Source organism: Marmota monax, unplaced genomic scaffold (genome assembly GCF_021218885.2).
Source record: "Marmota monax isolate L192 unplaced genomic scaffold, Marmota_monax_Labrador192_F-V1.1 WCK01_AAM20220418_F8-fsc00106, whole genome shotgun sequence".
In the NCBI taxonomy this organism is placed as follows: Eukaryota; Metazoa; Chordata; class Mammalia; order Rodentia; family Sciuridae; genus Marmota; species Marmota monax.
This window is the reverse complement of record NW_026695218.1, coordinates 3148899-3174411: the sequence shown is the minus strand read 5'-3', so window position 1 is coordinate 3174411 and position 25513 is coordinate 3148899. Positions and strand designations below refer to the sequence as shown.

Sequence of the window (25513 nt, the reverse complement as noted above, 5' to 3'; positions counted from 1 at the left end):
ATACTCTTTCAACCCAAAATATTAAAGTTATATACACCCTCTTCAGATTTGCCTTTCCTTTCTACCAGAATTCATTAGGACAGGACTAAATGAGGGAATAGTCTAATAGTTAGGTTATTTGAAACTAAGTCACTGAAAAATGATATTTTTTCCTGGCTTCAATAGAGCTTAGTGCACTGTTAAATTCTCCCTTCAAATATAAAAGCAGATGATCTCATTTTCTTAAGTGACAAATGGATTCTGTTCAGTATAGCTCATTGGTAGTGAACTTTACAAATGACTCACACTATATATGAGTTGTATAATTACATTTACATTTGCTTGTCATATTTACTCTAAAATGTCACTGAATACTTTTTAAAGTAGCTCTGTATGGCACACCAAAGATGAGCAAGCTGAAGCTATTCATTTCAGATTAAGTCTAACCCTGATTAGTTCCATAAGGAAAATAAATCAAATTCATTTGCTAGGGTTAACTGGAGCATTTCACTTGGGACTCTTTTTTTTTTTTTTTTTTTTTAATTCTCTCTCCCTGTCTTTCTGTCTCTCTTGCCCCACTCCCAAAAGAATCACTGCCTCAAAGTCACACTGAAAGCTAATTGCCATGTTGGAAAGATGTGGCATTTTACTTGGAAAGGTCACATGGCATAGTAGAAAGAGCCTTGAACTTATAATTAGAAGTCCCAGGTTCAAAGCTAAGTTCTTCTCCTTTGTAGCACCTCTTCAGTCCTGTTCACCTCTAATCAGTAATGTGACCTTGTGCAAAGCAGATAGGTTTCAGTTTCCTCATCATCCCTTTGCCTTTTTTTTTTTGTTAACAGTTCACATAAATACCATACGAGATTAAACCTATCAAAGCTATACATTTAGCAAAGGTAAATGTATACACAAATGAGTTTTTAAAAAAAACAGGTAAAAAACATAGTTTTTGCATGGAACATGATCTATGACAGCTGGAAGAAACTTCAAAATTTACCATACACGTATGTCTTTGCATGCTTGAGTGACACCTCTGAGATATGAAAAGCATAACACCACAGTGGAAAGAAATGTAGACAAATTGGCAAACATTCATAGGACAGCAGCTAAAATGATGCTTGAAGAGCAATATAAAACAAACCTAGTGGAGAGATAATATTTATCTTATCTAAAACCTAAAGAGAGGAGAAGGTGATTGCTGGAATAGCATTATTATATGTTTGAAGAATCACCATGGTAAAAAAAAAAAAAAGAAATAGTTTTTTTTCCCCCGATCCTTGATGAGACCAGTTTTTAGTAGGTCCGTGGAAACCATTTTCTGAACCTATGAATGATTAGAGTTGTCCAAAGAAAAAGGAATTGTCTCAAAATACAATGACCCATGAAATGTGATAAAAATGTTGGTTTTTCTTTCTTTTTTCTTTTTTCTAGACTTCAAATGCTTATGGTTTGTTTGTTTGGGGAGGAGTTAACTGGGGATTAATTGAATGTAAGGGCATTCTACCACTGAAGTTTATCCTCAGAACTTTATTATTTTTATTTTAAGACAGGGTATCACAAAGTTGCTGAGAAACTTGCCATCTTCCTGCCCTAGCCTCCCAAATCACTGGGGATTATAGGCAGCCACCAGCATGGCCACCTTTAAGTGTTTATAGTTTCTTCTAATCTAAACTTCTTAAATTCTAGTAAGGGATGCATCTTTGTCTTTTCTGTACCAATCATCTCTAAAACCACGTTTAATGCTTTACTTGGTTTCCATTTACAGTCGTTCTTACTTATTGTAACAACACTGAACCACTAGGGCAAGTGAAATCACATTTCTTGGTGCCAACTCACTATGCATGTTTCTTAACCGACGACAATTGAGGTACATTTGAACTATATATCTCATGAGGGTGATCATTGGAGGAAAAACCAGTATGCCAAATGATAATGTAGCAGAAAGTGGTGGAGTCCATAGGACATGTTTTACTTTCTAATTTGAAAAGTAACATGTTGTGTGGGTAGGGGTATCTATATCTCCATCTATAGTATATCTATATCTATCTATATCTTCCTCTTCAACTATATTAGCATAATACTCCCTTGGATTACTCTAGATTAGCCCCCAAATTTGGAAGTTTTCATCATTAATTTTTCTTGCCAATTCTTCTCATGCCATTATCAGTTTGAAGAGAATATTTTTTTTCAAGTGATATAGGCACTCTATCACCATTAGATTTAGGCCTCAGTCTCTTATCTATTGTCATAAAATGCTTGTTAAAATAGTGTATCATTATTCCATTGTTGTTTAATCATTGTATCATGGCACAGCATGTTCTCTTGTTCTATATATTACAATTCTACTAATTTAGCACACATTATTAGTCAATAATTAGACTTCCATAATAATATAAACAAATATGATAGAGTGTCATAAAATCCCTGGGTCTATTTTAAATTTTTATTATGGAAACATTAAATATATATATAAAAGTAGACTAATACAATCACCTACTCAAATAGCCATTACCCACCCAACTTCAATAATTTTCAACTTATAGACCATTATGAGTCTTACAAACCATGAAGTTGGTTGAATAGTAACTCTAAGGTGAAGAAAGAACACAAGGGTTTAAGCAGGATTTATTAAACTATAAATTGCACTAGCAAACTTAGACCAAGTGGTTTTGTGAAGAAAAGCAAATGTGTATGCCTTAGAATTCTGCTGTTCTATAATGGAGAATTAATTATAAGGATTGCAATACATAATAACTCTCACCATTTATTTTAGTATTCTTAACTTATTTTAATACTTTAAAATTATTTATACTTTACCGTACACTTTTCCTCAAGGAGAAATTGTTTCTAAATTCAGTTCATTTTAATTATCTTGTCAACATAGAAAACATCAGAAAACTTGTCATGTCTGGCTGAAATCCAGACCTGTCTGAAGCCTCTTTAATATCCCTTGATCTATTAAGCTACTAACCCTATTAAAAGGAAAAATTGAATTAGTCTGACATGGCTTAGTCCTTGTGAACCCTTATTGAAGCTGAGTGGTATCTGTTCCTTCTTTCAGGTACTCACTAATAAGTTTGTTTATAATTGGTTCAAGAATTTCATCTGAAATCAATATCAATCTCATTTGGCTAATGTCTGACCAATGTCCCTTCATTCACTCCATGTTTCATCTAGGAACCATGCTTAGGTGCTTCTTGTGAAATAAGGCATTGCAAATTTCTACAAGAAGCTAGCAGTCTAGCAAATTTCACTCTTAAGTTTCCAGACACCTTATTCTTCATGATCCCTGGAAACCATGATAATGTTTCCAGAGTTTATATGGCCCATACAGTTACCCCTTGTATCCATGTGGATATAATTCTATCACCTTCTGAACACACTAGAATTAGTGGAAGCTCAAATATGCCATCTAAAATGCTATAGTATTTGTATATGACCTATACATATCCTTCCATATGTTTTAAATCTCTTTAGACTATTTATAATACCTAACACAAGATACCTGGTAGTCGAATAGTTGTTATATTATATTGTTTAGGGAATCATGATAAGAAAAAATGGCACAATATTTAGTACTTTTTTCCCCCTGAAAATAGTTTTGATCCTAGGTTGGTTTAATGTGTGGATTCAGAATCTGTGTTTACTGAGAACTGGCTACTGCCCTCTCTTGCTTGTTGTCTCCAAAAATCTAACAAAGAACATTGAATCTTCGTGTCTTAACTAGCAATTTATTACTTAGATGAATAATAAAGGCAAATTTTAAAAATTGTGGAGGTACAGAAGGAATTTTCACATATCACTTCTGTATGTGGCTCAGTTTTTATGGTAGGAGAAAGGAATGATATGATTTCTGCTTTAGATAATAGGGCTGGCAATTTTCAACTGTTTTCAACTGCTAAGTTCATCTTTTACAAAATGGGCATAGCAGATGTGATATATGTCATATCAAATACCTTCAGCCTTTAAAGAGTGGGAAGGTGTATGCCAATGGTTGAAACAGAAGCCCTGACTTGGATAAAGGTGTTAATGAAAACATTGAATTTAAAATAGTCAAGCACAGAAAGAGTATGTGAAGAGAAATCTTGACTACCCAGTTTTGTCATGTACATAAAATAATTAGAACATAAGATACAGGTAAAAAATATATTTCACACTGTGAATGATAAAGAAATTTAAGTTATACTTTTTATTTTATTTACTTAATATTTTTACCAAGAACATCTTGTCCCTATGCTATCTTCTGCACATCTAAAATTAAAGCTTCTGGATCCCAGGAATGGATCCTCAAGTTGTGTGACTGTTTTCATTTCTTTGTTGAAAGAGGTGAAACTCACTCTCATTTGGGAGTTAGAACTTGACAGTTCCTTCCATCCCATGCATTTCTCTGGGATGCATTTCATGGGGGAAGAACATGTGCCTCTGACCCTAGGCACCATGCCCATGGTCTTTTGGTGACAATTCTCATAGTATACTTACTTATTGTCACAGAAAGTGATACTCTGTTACTCACTCTTAAAGTTAAATGATAACACATACAGATGTCTAAATTTATCTAAAGGGCTGGGAAATTACATTTTATTTCATGTGTAAAATAGTTAGCTTTTTAAAAATCTCTGTCATTCCATTAAATATAGAAAGTAGTTTAAAAAAAAGATAACTAGATTTAAAACTTCATTGGATAGGTGATATATTTACTCACATTACATGTCCATGAATCACAGAAAAGAATACATAGTAGGCATTACAAAATTCTTGAATAATCCTAATATTTCCCAGTCAAAAGATCTCTGAGCTGTTCCTCTGTTCTGCAAGTAATTTTATTAATTTTCTCAAGATCTTACTAGAAGTTAATGATGGAGTTAAAAATGCAATTGACATCTAAGTCCTTCTGTGTTCCTTCCACCTTAACATGGTGCTTGCTTGCATGATTTCACAGTAGTGAGGAAAAGGTATATTTTAAAGAAATTGGAAAATGAAGAAATCAAAGGAAACAAATGTTGATAATCTCAACAGTGCTTGAAGTCTGCTTATCTACTACTAAACAGGCAATTCACTCAGAAGCTAGGGAAACCTTAATACACTCATCAAAGCCCTCTTTACAATTACAGAGGTGTTAAATAAAGTGCCCAGCAGTGAGAGGTGAATCTTAAGTAGTCTAAAGATTGCATTTAGATGATGAAGATAAGAGCAATAATACTTAATGCTACTATAGAGTCTTTAATCCTGAAGGCTAAGAAATTTAACTAAAGGTCAAATGATATAAACCTCTGATATCTGCAAAACTGGGTTGGAAACTTTATTCTAATAACATTCTACGCTTTTTTCCTTTACTTTTAAATTTTCTTGCAGTAGAAACAAATCCAATAGTATCTGAAAGTGTTCTAGCACAAATTTTCTTTAAAAAGCAATGGGAATGTATTCAACTTGCAGTTAAAAAAAATGTCAGTGCTCAGGTTAAATCCTTGTTCTCTATAATTAAATCTATGTAAATTTAATCTTGTCCCAACACAACATAGAAAAATTTTATATGGATAATAGAAACAGTAGAAGTTTTAATAGTATGAGGAATTATAAGTGAATATTAGAGCAATCTCATAAGAAAGAGAAACATAAAAAATAGAAGCTGATAGTATAAAATAAAACAGGACAATCAATGCATACTTTCAGGTCTCCTTTTAAATTTTATTGATTTGGTTTATCTCTGTCTTCACAACACAGAATAGGACAATACATACTGCTGGATTAAATTAATAAAATTATCTAAATATAAACTTAAAGATTTACTATTAAAAGTCCACATAATCAAAGTTATTTAGCAAAATATTTTCATTAAACATAAATGACTTTTCCTAACACATAAAATATAGATGTTGAACTTTTTTTCTCATGGCATGCAAACTGCATTTGATGTGGCTGATGGGGAAATCATCATGTGATAAAACTTCTGAGCAAATGGCAAACTTCTGTGTTTCCTGTTATTCACAGTTTGAAAGAACTCTATGGATAAGTCAATTTGAACAATTGTTTCTGTCCTGTGAATTTTACTGTCATATGTAGGTCAAACTCTAGATTTTTGGACAGTTTAACACTATTCATCATACTTATTTCAGTAAACAGTAAATATATTAGAATATACTTTTAAACATATAGAATACAAGGTAGTCAAGGTATAATTGATAAATTACTCTGTCATTTTTATATTGATTTTAAATAGAGATGGTATTTAAACTCATAATTACTAATAGTCATGTGTTTTTATTTAATTAAAACATTTAAAGGGTTACCTGCATTATAAAATAAACCTAGTTAATTAAAACATACTAAATGTTAACTACTTTTGGCCTTTAAGCATCTATTATTTTTGCATTGTAAAATATAAATGATTTTTTTTACAAATGGCATTTTTTTTCATCATAAGTTATCACCAAAAATTATATGTATGAGGAAAGAAGTTCTAGCAAAGGAGAAAGTGAATTTGTGGAAACTGTACTGATATTCAATCAAACGGCAGAAGCTAAGAAGAGGAATTTTGTTTTAAATTGTCTTCTTTATATGGGCCAACAATACAGTCTAGATTCTATAAAAGAAACAACAGGAGAAATGATAACCAGATATTATTGTTGCCATGTTTACAAGGAGGAATAAACCCTCAATTAAAGATTACTGGCTACATGAAAGAAAACATATTCCAAATTAATCTTATTAAATATTTTAGATTTCCTTTATAAAAGTTAGGAAAAATTCTTCATGAACTCCACACTCTTTCCTCAGAATGAAAAGATATTCACAGATTTAAATTATCCTTCCTTCCTTGTACCAGTATAGGAGAGCAAAATTGCTTTTTTCCTACCCAATCACATCACTTTTTTTCTGTTCATAAATGGGGAGAATTTATACAAAGATCAAGGATAATGCTGTGTTCAGGCTCAGCTAGACACTTCTCATTGGGTAAGTATAGGTTATGCAATGAATAGGCAGGTTATTTGTGATAAGGATGGAAGAAGAGGAATAAGAGAAATTCAGGAAGTGGGGAATTAGACCTTATTTGGGACTTGTTTGTTTCATATTCTATTATTTTAGAATGTAGAAAACCAGGCATTGTGTGAAGGAGAATCACACCATCCTAGAACAAAGGAATTATGATGAAAACCTACTTTAAATTGGAAGCTCTTCATATCTACTAACCCACTATCCCCAAATCTTAAATATGATATATATATATATATATATATATATATATATATATATATATATATATATCATTACAAAATATGTATATTTTCCAGAAGAAAGTCATAAAAAGGGGCAATAATTAACAGCTAAGCATCAGACAAATATTTTGTCTAGACATTTCATTAAAACAAACAAACAAACAGAAACGTAGCAAGCTGAAGTAGCATTGTTCTTATGTGTTTTAGTCAGCTTTAGTCACTGCTATGACAAAAGACCTGACAAGAACAATATTAGAGGAGGATGTTTATTTTGAGGTCCACAGTTTCAAAGATCTCAGTCTATAGACAGCCTTCTCCGTTCCTCAAAGTTCAGGGTGAGGCAGAACATCATGGCAGAAGAGTGTGGCAAAGGATAGCAGTTCAAGACATCCAATCAGGAAGCAGAGAGAGCTCCACTCACCAGATATAAAATACATACCTCATGACATGCCCCCAGTGACCCACCTCATCCAGGCAGACCCCACCAGCGTTCAGTTACCACTCAGTTAATCCCTATCATGGGATTAATTCACTAACTGGGTTAAGGCTCTGATCTTTTCACCTTTAAACACTCATGTGTTGTTTTACACATTAGGTTTTGTAGGATACTTTATATCTGAACTATAACAGTAACAGAAAGAGAAAAAGGGGACAGGAAGACTGTGGAAGTGAGCTAGGCAGCAAGTTCCAGTCTCCTCAAAACACAGAAAGGAGGCCATGGAGGAAAAGCAGAATTGAGCTGGGTGTGCTGGAATTCACCTATTATCCCAGCAGCTCAGGAGGCTGAGACAGGAGGATTGCAAGTTCAAAGCCAGCCTCAGCAACTTAGTGAGGCCCTAAGCAACTTAAGGAGGGCTTGCCTCAAAAAAAAATAAAATAAAATAATAAAATAAAAAAAGGTTTGGGGATGTGGCTTAATGATTAATTGACCCTGGATTCCATCCCTGCTACCAAAAGGGGGGGGGGGGAAGCCAAATTGAGAGGTGGGCAACAAATTAAATGCTCTTAAGATTCAATATTACAAAGTGAGAGACATGGAGAGAATGGAAGATAGGTTACCAGAGTACAAAACAACTCAGGGTTTCCTAACCCCAAACCCAAACCTGCAGATGACAAGGGGGGAGGGGCAACAGAGAGAGAAAGACAAGGTGTGGAGAAAATCTCTTAAACTCAACCACTTGACAACATTTGGAAAGAAAGACAAAATTTAAAGTCTGACAGTAACAGAAGGGTCCATACAATAAAAAAACAGGTTAAAACCAAATTGTGAAAAGAAAACTGAGGCAGGGGTCTACAGCCTTCTGGTGGAGACTTTGGCTGACCAATCACCCCCTTAAATAGCACAGTGTCTTCCCACATCCGGACAGCTGCAAATTAAATCAGAGGGAAGCCCCATGAAGTGTAATCTCTTAAGAATCTGGCCACAAAGAACTTCTAGAAGGACCACTATTAACCCCCAAATCACTGAAACCTCTTCTCCTTCCCCACAAACAGCAAACAAGGGAAATGGACAAGGCTGGTGGAGACCTGGTGCTGGTGAGTGCACCTAACCCTGCTCAGCATCTGTGACCCAAGCAAGAGCAAAAAAGCTTTGTGCAGGGTCTGTTGGCAGGACTCAGACAGAGATAGCAAGAAAGCAGCTTTGGCCCCAAACAGAGGAAAGTAGATTCACCAGTCCTTGACCAATGACATTTGGAGGTACTATGGGAAGCCTAGGGATGGTTCCTGGGATCAAGGAGCCTTATCAGAGTGAAGTCGCCTGAATATCTAGTGAAATAGAGACCTATTGGAAAATTACTACACAGTAGGAAGCGGATGAGTCCAGCCTTAACTGGGGCACAGACTTATCACATTGGCAAATTGAAAAGGCATTATTTGAAAACATGTGGGACATTGTATCTCAGGAAACAGAGGGAATCAATGTCCATCATTCACAACCTGGGGCCATTCACAACCTGGGGCCATTCATAACCTAGGGCAGTGGAAGCTAGAGTTCAGGTGAACCACCTAAGGCCTCACAACTGTACCTCCGACAGTGGCATAAGCCAGGGAAATAACTCTGCAACTCTGCGTCATAGTCATAGAACACCCACAGAAAAACTACAACCGGGGTTCATTTTTTTCATTTGGATTGAACCCAGGTGTGCTTTACCACTGAGCGACAACCCTAGCCCTCTTTTTTTTTTTTTTTTAAGACAGGGTCTCACTAAGTTGCCTAGTGCCTAAATTGTTGAGGCTGGCTTTGAACTTGTGATCCTTCTGCCACAGCCACACAAGCAGATAGGATTACAGGTGTGTGCCACCATGCCCAGTTACAATCAGAGTTCTTGCATTCACAGACAGTCACGGGATCTTCCTACTGTGAAAAAAGATCCTGTAGAGAGGATTAGGTACATGGTGATCCACAGCAATCACAGGGGCACTACAGGCGCCTGCATTCTGAAGTGCATACTGCACACAATAGAAACAGCCAACTGAAAACACTGAACCCTCTGAACAGCCAATTGCAGGCCTCTAAGATGAAAGACCAGAAGCTGCTAGTAGGAAATTGGTTCCTGTGTCCCTGAAACTTGGGGGAGATCCACAGGCAGATAGTTTCAGATATCTGCTAAATGTCCAAACCCCAATGAAATCTAAGCCAAGATTCCACAAGAATTTTCTACATCTTAATATGGTTTAGTATAAATAACACTAATGTCAACTTTGGTCATTTAAATAGATTTTTAACTTCAATAATAATTGTTAGCCTCATAGCCAATATTATACCATCAACCCATTTGAGTTTATTTTATCTAATGGCTTAAAGTACTAATTGGTATCAGCCTTTGTTTTCCTAGGTCCAGTTTATACTTGCTTCTCTTATCCCCTGCTTATCCTCTTGCATTATCAGCTACTACATCAATTACCAATCATTCATCTAATTTTATTTTCTTCCTTGGTATAAATTATTTTTATTCTCTCTCTCTCTCTCTCTCTCTCTCTCTCTCTCTCTCTCTCTCTCTCTCTCTTTCCTATCTCTTTCTTTCTCTCTCTCTCTCTCTTCCCCCATCCCTCAACTTTTTGTCCATTCTTTCTCCCACCCCCACTTTAGCCCTTAATTAAGATTATAGTATGTTTATTAAATTTAATCACTAATTTTGATCTATACCATAACTTTATTATAGATTTATACCCTAACTTGAGGAACCATAAAGAACAATTGCAACAAGTTTTTGTTTCTTTTAAGGTTGAAAAGTATGAGGCTTGTCTCTCATGATCATAGTCAATAGAGCTGTACGGTATCTTTTAAAGTAGTGCCGATATTGGGATGAGCAGATGTCATACATTGAATTAAGATATCATTATTTGGATATTCTCTCAACCCAGAGCTCTTGCAAAAAACAAGCTCACAAAGTAGTCCTTCAATTAAAAAAAAGATGCCTGAACTATACTGAGAATGTGTAGACGTGCAAAGAATATAAAAAGGCAAGGGAACAAACCATCTCAAACAGTCCATAATGTGACAGCAACAGGTTTCATTGACACTACAGTGGAGAACATATCAGAAAAGGAATTTAGAAAGTTCCTAGTTAAACTGTTCTAAGAGCTAAAAGTCAATGTAAGGAGAGAAATCAGAGAGAAAATATAAAAACTGAAAGGTGACTTCAATAAAGAGGTAGAGATTCCAAAAAAGAACCAAATGGAAATCCTCAAAGAATCAGTAAACAAATTAAAAATTCAATGGAAAGTATCACCAATAGATTAGACCATTATGAAGACAGATTTTCAAGACTCAATGTATATAACATTGAAAATAAAATCAACTATAAAGAAAATCTGTCAAGAGACATGAAGAGAATATTCAAGAAATCTGGAGTAGAGCTGGGACATAGCTCAGTTGGTTGAGTGCTTGCCTTGCATGCACAAAGCCCTGGGTTCAATCCCCAGCACCAGAAAAAAAAAAAAAAAAGAAATCTGGCATAGCATTTCAAGGCCAAATTTAAGATTCATTAGAAAAACGAAGTCCATGAAATACAAACTAAAGTATGAACAATCTTTTCAAGAAAATAATACCAGTAAATTTTCCACACCATAAGAGTGAGATGGAAATTCAAATATAAGAAGCATATAGACTCCAAATACACAAAATCACAATTGACTCACTCCAAGATACATTATTATAAAAATGCCTAATATACAAAATAAGGATGGAATTTTAAAAACTGCAAGAGAATAATGATTGGTCACATTTATTGATAAACCAGTCACATTTCAACTGACTTCTCAACCCAAACAATAAAAGTTAGGAAGGCTTATAATAATATATACCAAGTTTATAAATGAGAATGGATGCCAACCAAAAATAATATATCCAGAAAAATTAAGCTTCAGAATTTAGATGATATAAAATCCTTCCATGATAAACATAAGCTCAAAGAATTCATAAATAGGAAGACTGTACTATAAAATATATCCAATAAAATACTTTATGAAGAAGGAATGAAAGATGAAAACAAAAACTCATAGAGAAATAACACTAGAAGAATAGTCAATTAATGGGTTATCAAGAGCAATTTAAATATTAGAAATAAATCAAAATGACAGAAAATAAAAAATAATTTCTTAATAATAATATTGGATGTAAAAGGTCTAAACTCTTCAATCAAAAGACATAGGCTGGCAGATTGGAATAAAAAATAAGACCAAAATATTCTGCGTGCAATAGTCTCACCTCACAGGCAAAAAAAACCAAGACTGAAGTTGAAATAAAAGGGGGGGGGGGGAACATACTATTCACATAGGACTCCTAAACAAGCAAGGGTTGCTATTCTCATATCAGATAAAGTGGACTTCAAATCAAGATTCATAAGAAGAGACAAAGAAAGTAATGTCATACTGCTTAAGGGAATCCTACATCAACAAGATGCAGTGATTATAAGTATTTATGCCCCCAAACAAGAAACATCTAAGAACATCAAATAAACTTTTCTTAATATTAAGAATCAAATAGACCATAATACAATAATACTGGGTAAACTTAGCTCACTTCTCTCACTACTGAATAGAACATTCAAACAAAAACTAATATTCTACATAACTAAAAATGTAATTAATCATTTATACCTAACAGACCTCTATAGAATATTTTATCCATCAATGACAGAATTCACTTTCTTCTCAGCAGGACATAGAACATTTTCTAAAACAGACCATATTTTAAGTCACAAAGCAAATTTTAACAAATACAAAAAAATAGAGAAAATACATTTCATTCTATGAGATCATCAAGGAACAAAATTAGAAATCAGTAATAAAATAAAACAGAAACCACTCTAACACATGGAGATTAAATAATCAATTTTGAATGATTAATGCATATCAGAAGAAATCAGGGGACGAATAAAAACATTCTTAGAAGTAAATGAGAATAGTAATACAACATATCCAATTTTCTGAGCCAGTATGAAAGAGGTTATAAGAGGAGATTCATACCATTGAGCTCATATATGAAAAAAAAAAAAATAGGAATATGCCAAAGAAATAACCTAACAATACATCTCCAGGACCTAGGAAAGGAAGAAAAATGCAACACCAAAATCAGTAGAAGATGGGAAGAAATTACAATAGAGCTGAAATCAATGAATTCAAACTGATACAAAATATCAACAAATCAAAGAGTTGGTCTTTTGGAAATGACACAGAAAATTGACAAATCCATAGCCATACTAACTAATAGATGCAGGAAAAGCATTTGACATAGGATAGCACCTATTCATGTTTAAAACACTAGAATAACTAGGAAGACAAGAATTTACCTTAGCACTGTAAAAGCTACATATGACAAACCCAAGGCCAACATTATTTTGAATAGAGAAGAAATGAAAGCATTTCCTTTTAAAATGGAAACAAGTCCAGAATGCCCATTTTCACCACGAGTATTCAACATAGTCCTTGAAACTCTATCCAGGTCAATAAGACAATAGAAGAAAATTAAAGGGATGTGAATAGAAAAAGAAGAGCCCAAACTATCTCTGTTTGCTGGCTACATGATCCTATGTTTAGAATACTCAATAAAGTCCAATGGAAGACGTCTAGAGCTCATAAATGAATTCAGCACAATAGCAGGATACCAGATCAGTGCCCATAAATCAATCATGCCTTTATAGGTTAATAATAAATCTGCTGAAAAAGAATTTTGGAAAACTATCCCATTCACAATAGCTTCAAAGAAATGAAATAATGGAGATTAATCTAACAAAAGAGACAAAGGACCTCTACAATGAAAACCATATAACACCTAAAGAAAAAACTGAAGAATTTAGAATATGGAAAGATCATGCAGGTTCTTGAATAGGCAGAATTGATATTGTCAAAATGGCCATACTTCCAAGAGTGACACACACACACACACACACACACACACACACTCAATGCAATTCTCACTCAAATCCCAATAATGTTCTTCATAGAAATAGAAAAAGCAGTCATGAAATTCATTTGGAAAAATAAGAGGCCCAGAACAGCCAACACAATTTTTAGCAAGAAAAGTGATGCAGGAAACAATACCAGACCTTAAATTATGGTACAGGGCTAACGTAAGCAAAAAAAGCATGGTATTGGGACCATGAAGATAAAATGGAATAGAATAGAAGTTACAGAGACAGATCCACATAAAAACAGTTATTGTTTACTTGATAAAGGCACCAAAAATATACATTAGAGAAAAAATAGCCTCTTCAATAAATGTGCTGGAAAAACAGGAAATCCATATGTAGCAGAATAAAATTTAACCCACTATCTCTCATCCTGTACAAAACTCAACTCAAAGTGAATCAAGATATAGGAATTAGACCAGAAACCCTGCACCTGCTAGAAGAAAATATAGGCCCAACACTCCAACACATCAGCTCAGGAATCGACTCCTAAAGTGTAAGAAGTAAAATAAAAAAATTAATAAATAGGATGGTGTCAAATTAAAAAATTTCTTCATAGCAAAGTGAACAATCAAGAGGGTGAAGAGAGAGCCTATATAATGGGAGAAAATCTTTGCCAACTGTACCTCAGATAGGGCATTAATATCCAGGATATACAAAGAACTCAAAAAACTTACCGCCACAGAAACAAAGAACCCAATCAATAAATGGGCAAATGAACAAAACAGGCACTCCTCAAAAGAAGAAATACAAATGGTCAATAAATATATGAAAAAAATTTTCAACATCTCTAGCAATTGGAGAAATGCAAATTAAAAGTACATTGAGATTTCATCTCACTCTAGTCAGAATGGAAATTATCAAGAATACAATTAATGATAAATGCTGGCAAGAATGTGGAAAATAGGTATGCCCATACATTGATGTTGGAACTGCAAATTAGAGAAACCACTCTGGAAAGCAGTATAGTGATTCCTCAAAAAACTAGGAATGGGCTGGGCGCGGTGGCACATACCTGAAATCCTAGTGGCTCAGGAGGCTGAGGCAGGAGAATCACAAGTTCAAAGCCAGCCTCAGCAACTTAGCATGGCCCTAAGCAACTTGGCGACTCCAAATGAAAATATGAAAAGGGGCTGGAATGTTTCTCAGTAGTTAAGCACCCCTGGGTTCAATCACGGGTACTAATAGACAAACAAACAAACAAAAAAACTTGGAATGAAACAACTATATGACCCAGCTATCCCACTCCTTAGTATATATCCAAAGGGTTCAAAATCAACATACTACAGTGATGAAGACACATCAGTGTTTATAGCAGCATAATTCAAAATCTAAGCTATAGGGCCAACCTAGATGCCCTTTAATAGATGAATGAATAAAGAAAATGTGATATGTATACACAATGAAATATTACTCAGCCATAAAGAAGAATGACATTATGGAATTTGCTGGTAAATGGATGTAACCAGACGCTAAATGCTAAGTGAAGTAATCTAGTCCCTAAAAGTTGAAGGCCAAATGTTTTTTCTGATAGGCAGAAGCTCATCCAAAATAAGGGGTTAGATAAACAAATAATAGAAGAAAGATCAGTGGATTAGACAAAAGGAAATGAAGGGAAGGGAGGAGGAATAGGATGGGGAAAGACAGTAGAATGAATCTGACTTAACTTCCCTAAGTGCATCTATGTATATACCAAAGTGATTCTTACCATCCTGTTCATCCACAAGACAATAAGTTAAAAAATTCAAAGAAAAAAAAAGCTAAGTAAGTAACAGAAAGCTCAATAAGGTAGAAGAAAGAAGCGGAAGTATGGCAGACTGAATTACAATAAATTATATTCCATGTTTTTATAATTATGTCAAAATGAATCCTTTTATAATATATAAATAAGAAGAACCAATATTAAAACAGAAAAAGCAAAGCAATATGAAAGTAAATATGACTCAAGGTAAGATTTTAAATACCAACATGCTAAAGTGGCATAACAAATATACAACAATAGAGCACTCCCTTATGAATCAGAAGAGTGTGACACGGTGAGAACACACTAAGAAGTCAGAAAAAATAATAAATGTATAAGGCAACCACTGAAAGAATAAATAGAAAATTTTAAAAAAAAGGATAAATAGTAAATATTTTGGAGACAATAAATTACAGAAATGTTTCAGAATAATGGTATATGAGAAGCAAACTTGCTTCAAAACAAGTAAATTTCTAATTTGTGAAAAATAAAGAACAGATGTAGAAATTGAATGCCATTATAGAAGATAATATCCGTAAAGTGTGAAAAAGATTACATATCTTGGCACACAGTATTCATTATTTTGCAAAGTAAGGTGTCCAATACATAAACATACAATTGTAATGCTTTTAGATTATAAATACACAATCCTTATGCACATATGCTAGAAAAAAGAAAAAACATACATACAAAAAGAATCTAGATTTGTTTGAATTCAAATTTTTATATTGTAAAAATTAATATTTTGGAAGAAAATGAAAGTAATTACATAACTTTTAAGAACTGAATACTATAAATGGTTCAAACTCATTGTTATCATCCTGCTTCCCAATTTCCCAGCCTTCTTTGAAGCTAGGAGCTCTCTTCTGTCAGGTTTCTCCTCAATGGTTGCTCAGGATAATTTAGGTTGGGTATAACCACAAAAATACAGTTACCTGGCTGTGACCACTTTATCTTTTTTACATGAAATTTAACATTTAATCTTTTTTAAAATTAATTTTATTTTTTAAAGAGAGAGAGAGAGAGAGAAAATTTCAATATTCATTTTTCAGTTTTCAGCGGACACAACATTTGTATGTGGTGCTGAGGAACGAACCCGGGCCGCACGCATGCCAGGCGAGCACGCAACTGCTTGAGCCACATCCCCAGCCCAACATTTAATCTTAATCCACAATAAAACACACACTTCATATTTCTGAGTACATTAATTTCCTTTCCTATGACTGGCTCATGCTATTATTTACACAGCATGTCTAAAATCACCCCTGCAAATCACGCAGAAGAATGAAGAAACTGTAGGTCTTTAAGAGGTGTTGGGTATTTGTCTGTAATTCTAGAAGTTCTAACTCTGCTAATTAGAGTTATGTGGCAACAGAGTCAGAACCAGTTATGTTCCCACAGACTGTATCAGTTACCTCCTGACCAGGATCAAGGTAGACTTGAATCCTTTTTAGGGGGATTCTGAGATTTGGCTTCATTCCAGGATAGGTCATGAGGAGGCAGAGATATTAGGGCTAGGACAAGCCAGAAATCAGCAAACAGAGGCTGTCTAGTTGGCCACAGAAGTCCCCAGAGCTGAACAAACTCAGAGAGCTGCTCACAGGCCAACAGAGAAGGTACTTGCTGAGCCTGGACCTTGACTGTATCTTGATTAACTGCCTCAGATATTGCACTCAGGAAGGTCACAGGCTTTTCTGAAGTGGTGGGTTATTTCTTGGGTCCCAGGTTCTGGACTGCTTCTTATGCCCATTGGTAGTGCACAGGGCTCTTTGTTGGCAGACCACATAAATCTGTTCAATTTTGCTCCTCTGTCCAGCATAATAGGACTTTTGTCTCTTTTCCAAATTCAAACTGCACTCACTTTCTGGACAGTTCCATGTTTGAATTTGGCTGCTGTCTTTGGAAATGATTTTCCTTTACCTAGATTTTCCCTCATCTGAACTCAACTTTTATTCTGATCTAGCAATCTGGATTCTGGCTTTGAGATTAGTTTCTTTGGAATTTTCATTTGGATTGGGTTCTGATTCTTGTCTTTGGATGCAGCTCTCACTGGAAATAGGAAGAGAATATCGTACCTCTTTCCAATGGTTTGTCCTTATATGATCCCCTTCCTTTAAAAGTGGTGGGTTATCAGTGCTTTAGTGCCTCACCACTTTCTCTCTCCTATTGTCTAGAAACCAGAGAATTCAATGAGTACCTCTGTGAGAATAATGTCCAGGGGACCAATATATCTTAGTAGAGTCTGGGCAAGCCTATTAAGAATCTGATGACCACTTCTGTCAATGAGAACATAATGATGGTTCCCTGGTTCTAGCTATAATTTGCTGGGCTCCCATCCTGCCACCAGGCCTCCACACTGTGCATAATACCAGCTGCTACCCCACCTCAAGTCTCAAGTCCCTACAACATGGCACTAGGGAGAGGCTGATGGGAAAAGGCACCACTTTACTTTTATCTTTGCATATATATTCACAAAATGTTAAATAGTTTGATATTTAAAATATTTTAAAAATTAATAGTTGTTTTCTGACATGCAAATACATTTATAATATAGTATTTGTGTTTATTATTATAGTGTTTGAGGTCTCAAGTCCACATATATGACTGTATTGATTATATATATATATATATATATATATATATATATATATATATATATATATAATCAATACAGTATATATATTACTTTATAGATGAAGTACTTTATTTTTTTCTCTTACCAATAACATATCTTAATTTAGGCAGTAGTATAAAATAAGAGTTATTCTTTTCAGTTGGAAAATCTAAAAGCTAATGGATTATTGTCCCAACATTTCTAAATCAGAGTATGGAAACAGTTTAAGTGATGAAATCCTTCATTACTACATGTTTACACCTGAACTATCACATCCACATTTGCCTTACCTACTACACAATTATCATAATCTCTGGAGCTACTCTCATAACTCTGATTAACATTTATATGAACCATGGGCTTCATAATGCACAGCTGACAATGAACCCTGTTGTTTTATCTCAAGCCAATAATAACACAAGTGTGATCAAGAAGGTAGTTTGTGTTTTTAGGAACTGTGGTCTGGAGAGGCTGGGTTGCCATTGATAATTTGAACCCTAGGCTTATACTGAAATAGAACTACTTCTGCCTCCAAAGCAGACAGGATGATTGAATTTAGTATCCAAGGATTATGCAATAAGATTTTTTTCAATTCTAGTATTTAAAAAATAAAAAAAAAACTTTTCATATTTAAAGCCTCTGAGGTGAATCTTTTTAATACAAAGAACATGTCATTTATCTCTTTTTTTTCATTTCCATATTTCTCAAAATAATGTCCCTTTATCTTATTCTTGGCCTCTCCCAGTTAATTTAGTTCTTAGTTCCCCAAATAAAAATTGTAAAAACCATCCAGGATGAAGTAGCATCTGATTATGGTGTTATGAAGACTTTTATCTCTTTATCAGTTGTATTTTTTAATACTAGATTATAAGCAATCAAGTATTTTGTGGGCTAAAACAAGGTGAAAATGAATGAAAACATAGAGGATATCAGAATGAAAACCCTAAACTTTGATTCATTAGATACATCATAGGATACAAAAAGCCAAGTTCATATTAATGTGGACCCGAACGTGGTTAAGTGGATGTTAACTATTGGCTGAGAACCTTTCTAGTCACCTTATGCATTGTTTTTGGAAGAAGTAATCATGCATCTTGTGGCTTTCTTTGAATGCTTGCAATCAGTGCTGTCTCATCACCTTCAAAGTTCAACCTCCAAGTTTCTTTTCATCTCACCTAACTACAGTCTCAGGGTTTGTTTGTTTGTTTGTTTTTTAATGCTTCAGCCACACTGGAATTTGTGGGATTTGTGTTCTGGAATTTGTGTTCTTCCTTGATGCATCTGTTTCCTGACATAGTTGTGCCTCCTGAGTTCCTTTTGATTTGTCAATTCAGATAACTTTCAGTCTCATTGTAGGCAAAATTCATATAGGAGGATAATACTGGGGCAATGTGTCTTTTTTTTAATGCTCTCATAACCCATATATAACTCCACTTTCTAACCAACTGATTGAGGGAAGGAGAATGATCTATTATTTTATGTTCTGTTCACAGTTGATGGGTGATATTTAGTAGCTCTTATAGATTATCTTAATACCTGAAGAATTGTGATTTTATTTTATAGGTTAGAGATGGGAGTAAATGATATTTATGTTAATAAAGATAAGTTTTATTACACCTCTCTGATAAATGTATTGGAATTAACAAAAATTGTGACAGAATTCAAACTAATTTGGAATAAGAAGTGGAGTTTTGTCAGAGGAAAGAAATAGAAGAAAAGTCTTTTCAAATAAACTATGTCAAAAGAATTGGAAAAAGGAAAGTCAGCAGAGATTTTAGTATTAAACTATTCTGCTATGAACATTTTTTACACATCCTTAATTCAAAAGCACCCTTCAACTTTTTAGAAGATGTATTATAATAAGTTCTTTTGCATTTCCATAGGCATGTCTTATTTACTGCTAATGATATCAACTTAAACATTGCCTGTAAAAATTAAAAGCTTAAAAGTAATACAGTATTCACATACTAATATTCAACAGAATTTCTGTGTGCTTCAGGTTTTCAGATAAGACAAAATGTTTGGAAATATAAACAAGAGAAAATTGTTTGGGAAGAGAAAAATAAGCAAACAAACATGTTATGGAGAGGTCATTATATTTTAGCACCAAGGTATTCATTATTCTATGACTAAGTCTTAGCCAAAGCTGTTAATATGTTCTTAAATTAATAATAAAAAGATTGCACTCCATTCAAACTCAACATTAGGATGGATATCCTCTTTTGATCAGGCCACAAAATAAAGGCTAATTTTATGTGAGTGTATGGGTAGTATTCATTTCTTGGAGGCCCAAAATAAGAATAGGAAAAAGAATAAATATTTGTGTGGAAGAACATTGTGGTTGGCTCTTCCAGTGATTTTTTTTTCATATCCATATCATCCTTTTTTTCAGACCTATGAGAGGAAGACTGTCCTCCATGGTGTGCCCTGAGACAAGGCCATGTGGATGACTGGATGATAGACTAAGGCCAAATTCTTTCACTGCTCCTGTGGGATCTGGGGGCTTCAGTCCTCTATTCCCCTGTCCTGACAGTGCCTGAAACCTCATGATGAGATAGTTATGTCATAATCAGGTAGAAATTTTGTCAACCTAGGGTTCCTATGACTTAAGGAGCAAACCCTTTCAATGAACAGTATTGAATAAAAATATGAGAAATAAGCCTTTGTTGTTTTATGTCACTGAAAAATTGTTTCCTTACTACATCATATCCATGCAAAAGATGTGTGTCCCAAACATATATGCATATTGCATATGTTTGTGTGTGTACATGTATATATGTGAGTGCACAGACTTTGCTTAATTTTCTTATCTCTAGATGGTAGATACTTATGTTATTTTTCTGGTTTGGGCTTCTTGAAGGTGCATTTTTTTTTCACTTTAGATGGCATGCCATATATGTAGAATAACATAATCAAGTATTCAATCAGTATGAAATGACTGGTCTTTGGTTAAAAAAATGGAGTGGAATGAGGCTTGGATTTTTATATTCTGATTAGGTCAAGAACCATAATTTTAATCATATTATCGACCTTAGATACTTTTGTTTCCTGTTCAGTAAAAATCATGATTTACAAAATTTTTAGGGAGAGTAAGAATGTGTGTATTTTGTAAAACATGTTCACATAAATTAAGCATTTTAATTTAATATGGAAATAAGCAATATCAGAAAAAAAGAACAGTTAATGAATTGTAATCTTTTTATGTTTGACAACATTTTGGAGTATCAAAAGCAGATATAAAGCTTAAAAGGGGTCTTATACATGTTTTTAGAACTTAACTATATAGGATTTATCTTTTGAGTGTCTAGGAAAGTGCACATTAATGGATACCACTGAGACACTTTTCTTGCCCAACTTGTAACAAGACTCAAGTGTGACCTGAATGGATCCCTGGTGCTTGGATTTATATTCCTCTCAGAGGCATTGCATATTGTATTTCACTACAAAGAGCTAAAAACATTGCGATCATTATTTATAAATCTTTTAGAAAAATGCATTTTCTTAGCAGCAACTATGGCAACAGGGAAGGGAACTTGAAATGACACTGGAAAAGAATTGAGCTTAGTTGCAATGGGTAATGTACATGAGATTTATATTCTATCACTACCTGTATTTTAAAACTGGAAAAATTAAAACAAACATTCAGTATATATGATTATTTTCTTTATTTAACCCATGTGCTGTTGCACTGAAGTAACATTAAAATATTGTAACATAAAGTATAGTTATGAGATCATCATGAAAATTTGTAAACATTAAAATGACTCCACGTGAATCAAAATCATCTCATTTCCATTGTACAGAAACTTTACACTTTTGCAATAATGCTAGCATTTCTAGTCATAGTGCTTATATTACTGTCATTTGTTATAAATTTAATAAACTTTCCAGAAATGAAAATGTGGTCATTCTTTTGAAGTATTAAATTTAAAGCAAGCAGGAGGGTTTTTTTTCACACATTAAATGACACACTTATAATACCCTTTTATATTACTTGAAACAAAAAATATTGACAAATCATCATCTCCAGTTCTATCACTTGACTATTATTGTATTAGTTTGCTTGAGCTATCATTACAGCTATTGCAGATTGTGTGTGGGTGTATGTGTGTGTGTGTGTGTGTGTCTCTGTGTGTATGTGTGTGTTACACACCAGAAATATGTTTTCTCATGGAGGTTTAAAGGTCCAAAATGAAGGTATCAGCAGGGCTGATTTCTTCTGAGGGCTGGGATGCTATAGCAATATAGTGTGGTCAAGGCCTGGCTTCCTGCCTTAAACACTGTAGTCTTTCCCTTTCACACAGATGGTCACATTGGCTTCATTTTGTGTCTGTTGTGAACAAAATTATTTGTTCCTTTAGAGACCCTAATTTGAAACACAGTCACTTACTGTGTTATTTGGGGGTAAGATAAAATGATTTTAGGGGATAAACTTCAGCCTATAACAATTGTATTTAATTTAATAATATAACATGTTTGAAATATGTTTCCAATGCTCTTATTATTGTTCTACAAATTCTATAGTAAATATCTTTATAAATATCTTTGTAGTTAAGTCTTGACATAAAACTTAACTTTTTTTAGACTTTTTTCCTCAACATGTATAAAAAATGTTAATATTTCATAAGCTTTGATGTTTGTTGAAAAAGTCTCAACCTGAGAATTCATAGATTTTTGTGGATATAATATATTGGAGCCAACTTTTGACAATATCTTTTCTAATACAAATGATTAGATATTTTTAAAAGTCAACATTTGAAGGGCTGGGAGTATATCTCAGTGAATTGCCTACAATTCACAAGATCCAATGTTTGACCTTCTCAAATCACCATATACACAGTAATAATTATATTACTATAATGATATAATATATATTAATCATTAATATAACTATTATAATTATATTATTATTCTCTATTTTGTTAGGGAAATAAAATAGTATATCATTAATTCAAATTTTAATTCCAAAATACTAAAGACATTAAATTATTTTTATATAAATAATTTCTCTTTTTTTTCTGAAGGAATTACCTGCTCAATCTTTTTTCTATCTTTTTCCTCAATTTTTATATTTGGTAACTTACATTTTTTGTAATAAATTACATTCTTTGTAATAAAATATGTTAAATCATTTTCAAGGGTTTGTTATGTGCCCGTTACTTTATTTATGGTATGCTGTTTCTGTACAATTTTTTAAAAATTATGTACTAGATATAAAAGACAAAACATTTTTCTACAATATTTAGTTGATTTGGTGGTTTGGCTAATTTATATAAAAAATGCACATATTTTCGACAAGAATATACAACTGTATTGTGCATGTTCTTCTGATATTGATATCATCATTTATAAATTGGAATTTTGCCTGCTTAAAGTTCTTTGCTTCAGGCCTTGTACTCCCTAGAGTGAACTGACCACTCACTCATATTTCCTTCTTACTTGCTTGTGTCCTGAGTGCTGCCTTTTCTCATGTGGATATAAAGAAAGTGGGGCTGGGGACACTCTCTATGCCTCAGAGTGGAACACTAGTTTGATGCCTATCCACCCTCCAGCTATGAGCCAGATCGCACAGGGAGGCAAAGGCTGAGCTTCTGTGCTTTCACTGTGGTTCTGTCATATGGAAAGACCTGATCCAAGGACGAGAAAAAGGGTTCCTGGTACTTCAGCCCTTATCACAGCTCCATGAAGTACTAAAAAGGGATGCCTCAGTATTCTGGCACTAGTAAATTCTGTTTTAGTTTTTGTTTGTTTGTTGTCTTTTCCACTGCTTTTTGTGTTTTGAATCATTATGAAAGTTTTCTTCAATCATTTTACATGCCACAAGGGGGCTGTAGAAGCCCCTTCTGTGTATTTTACTATTTATTAAAAAAAAAAGACTCCTTTACATGAATTTTACATCATAATAAAAACAATAGACAATGTGACCCTTGCAGATCTATAAAAGTTAGCTAATATTTAATAAGGCATTATTTACTTGACTTATAAAGAACACCCTAATTATTCTATAGTCACCACAATTAATTATGCACTGATGAGGCCACTCTCTCTTATTTAGGAATCTTATCTAAAAACTCATAGTTAGGTGTAAGAAAAAACTACAAATGGACATGAGAGGGATCTGTAGGAATTCTCCTCATTCACAAACTGGTTACTATTTTCTTTTTTTTCCTATGCCATGGATCAAAGGATTAACTAATTCTTTTCCTAGGAAGCCTGGATTTACTGTTCCTGTAGCCAAGAGAAACTGTTTCTTAGGGCAGCTGTCTTAGGAAGTTTTAGATTTTTTACTTTAATAAAAGAGTCAAGAGATCCAGACTTTAAAGTAAATTAAAGCAAGGTAATGACAAAACTTTTCCTCTTTGATGGTTCTCCTGTTCTAATTTCATCAGATTTCAAACTATCCACATTGGTAATACCTTGTGAGGATATTGCTACTTCAGGACTGACTGAAGATCATATCGTGATATCCAACTAAAAGATATACATGTATATGTATGTGTATATATACACACACACACACACACACACACACACATGTGTACATATATATGCCAAAAGGATTCCATAAGGTTTAAATTTCCAACTATGCACACTATGCTGCAGAATTATATATGACATATAAACATGCAATCTGTAAGAAACTCAAAAAGAAAAAAGTATATTCCCTCTTTCACTAATTCATCAAGAGACAAGTAGATTAGTCAGTCATCGGGAGTGCTATCACCTACTGTTCTGTGAGGCTCTGTTATTAAGGAGAGTCTAAGATAAACAGGTGGTTCAAAAATTATTTTATATAACAATTACTAAAGGCAAGTTTAAAATCAATTTCCAGATATCACCCCAGACTTACTCAATCACTCCCTAATGGTGCAACCCAAGCTCTGATGTTGTATGAAAGTTCTAGAAGCAATTTTTATCTCCCACCAGAGTTGAAAACCACTGTGAAAATTGATCAAACAAAATCACAAACTAACAATGCAATTGGTCAATCCTCTCCTCAATTTAGCTCCTGAAATTTGCAATTAATTAATAATTGCATTCACCAGAAAACATCCTGCTGTTCTCATTGGAAGGAAAAACATAACTTGAATAAAAATAATCCCACTTACATTTTGTTTTCCAACACATGATTAAATTTGAATCTTGTTTTATTATTCATTTTTACTCTGCTATATCATTGATGGTTAGTATTGATTAAGATCTTTAAAAACACCTAATATAAATTTTACATATATAGGAGATAATAAAAACTGTTGCTATAAAACATTAGACAAAACATTGCACAAGAATATTTATATATCATAGAAAAAATTTTAACTTTTAGTAAAACAGTGGAGGGTTTTCAATCTTGCCAATTATAAACTAAAAGGAATAACACATGTATTTTTAATAAGACATTCTATTGGGTCATTTGTAACAATTCAGATCAACCATAAAGAAGGACAGTAAATGCATGGATGGTTCTTAATTATCATGATATATGTACGCAGACATCGCAATCAGTTTTTCTGAAAAAGAGCTCTATTGAGATATAATTCACATATCATGCAAT

General features: G+C 33.7%; 1 pseudogene; it reads right to left on the bottom strand.

Moving 5' to 3' along the window:
- Nucleotides 1-7269: 7269 nt before the first annotated feature.
- Nucleotides 7270-25513, bottom strand: part of LOC124084832 (protein FRG2-like) — a 102423-nt pseudogene continuing 84179 nt past the window's right edge.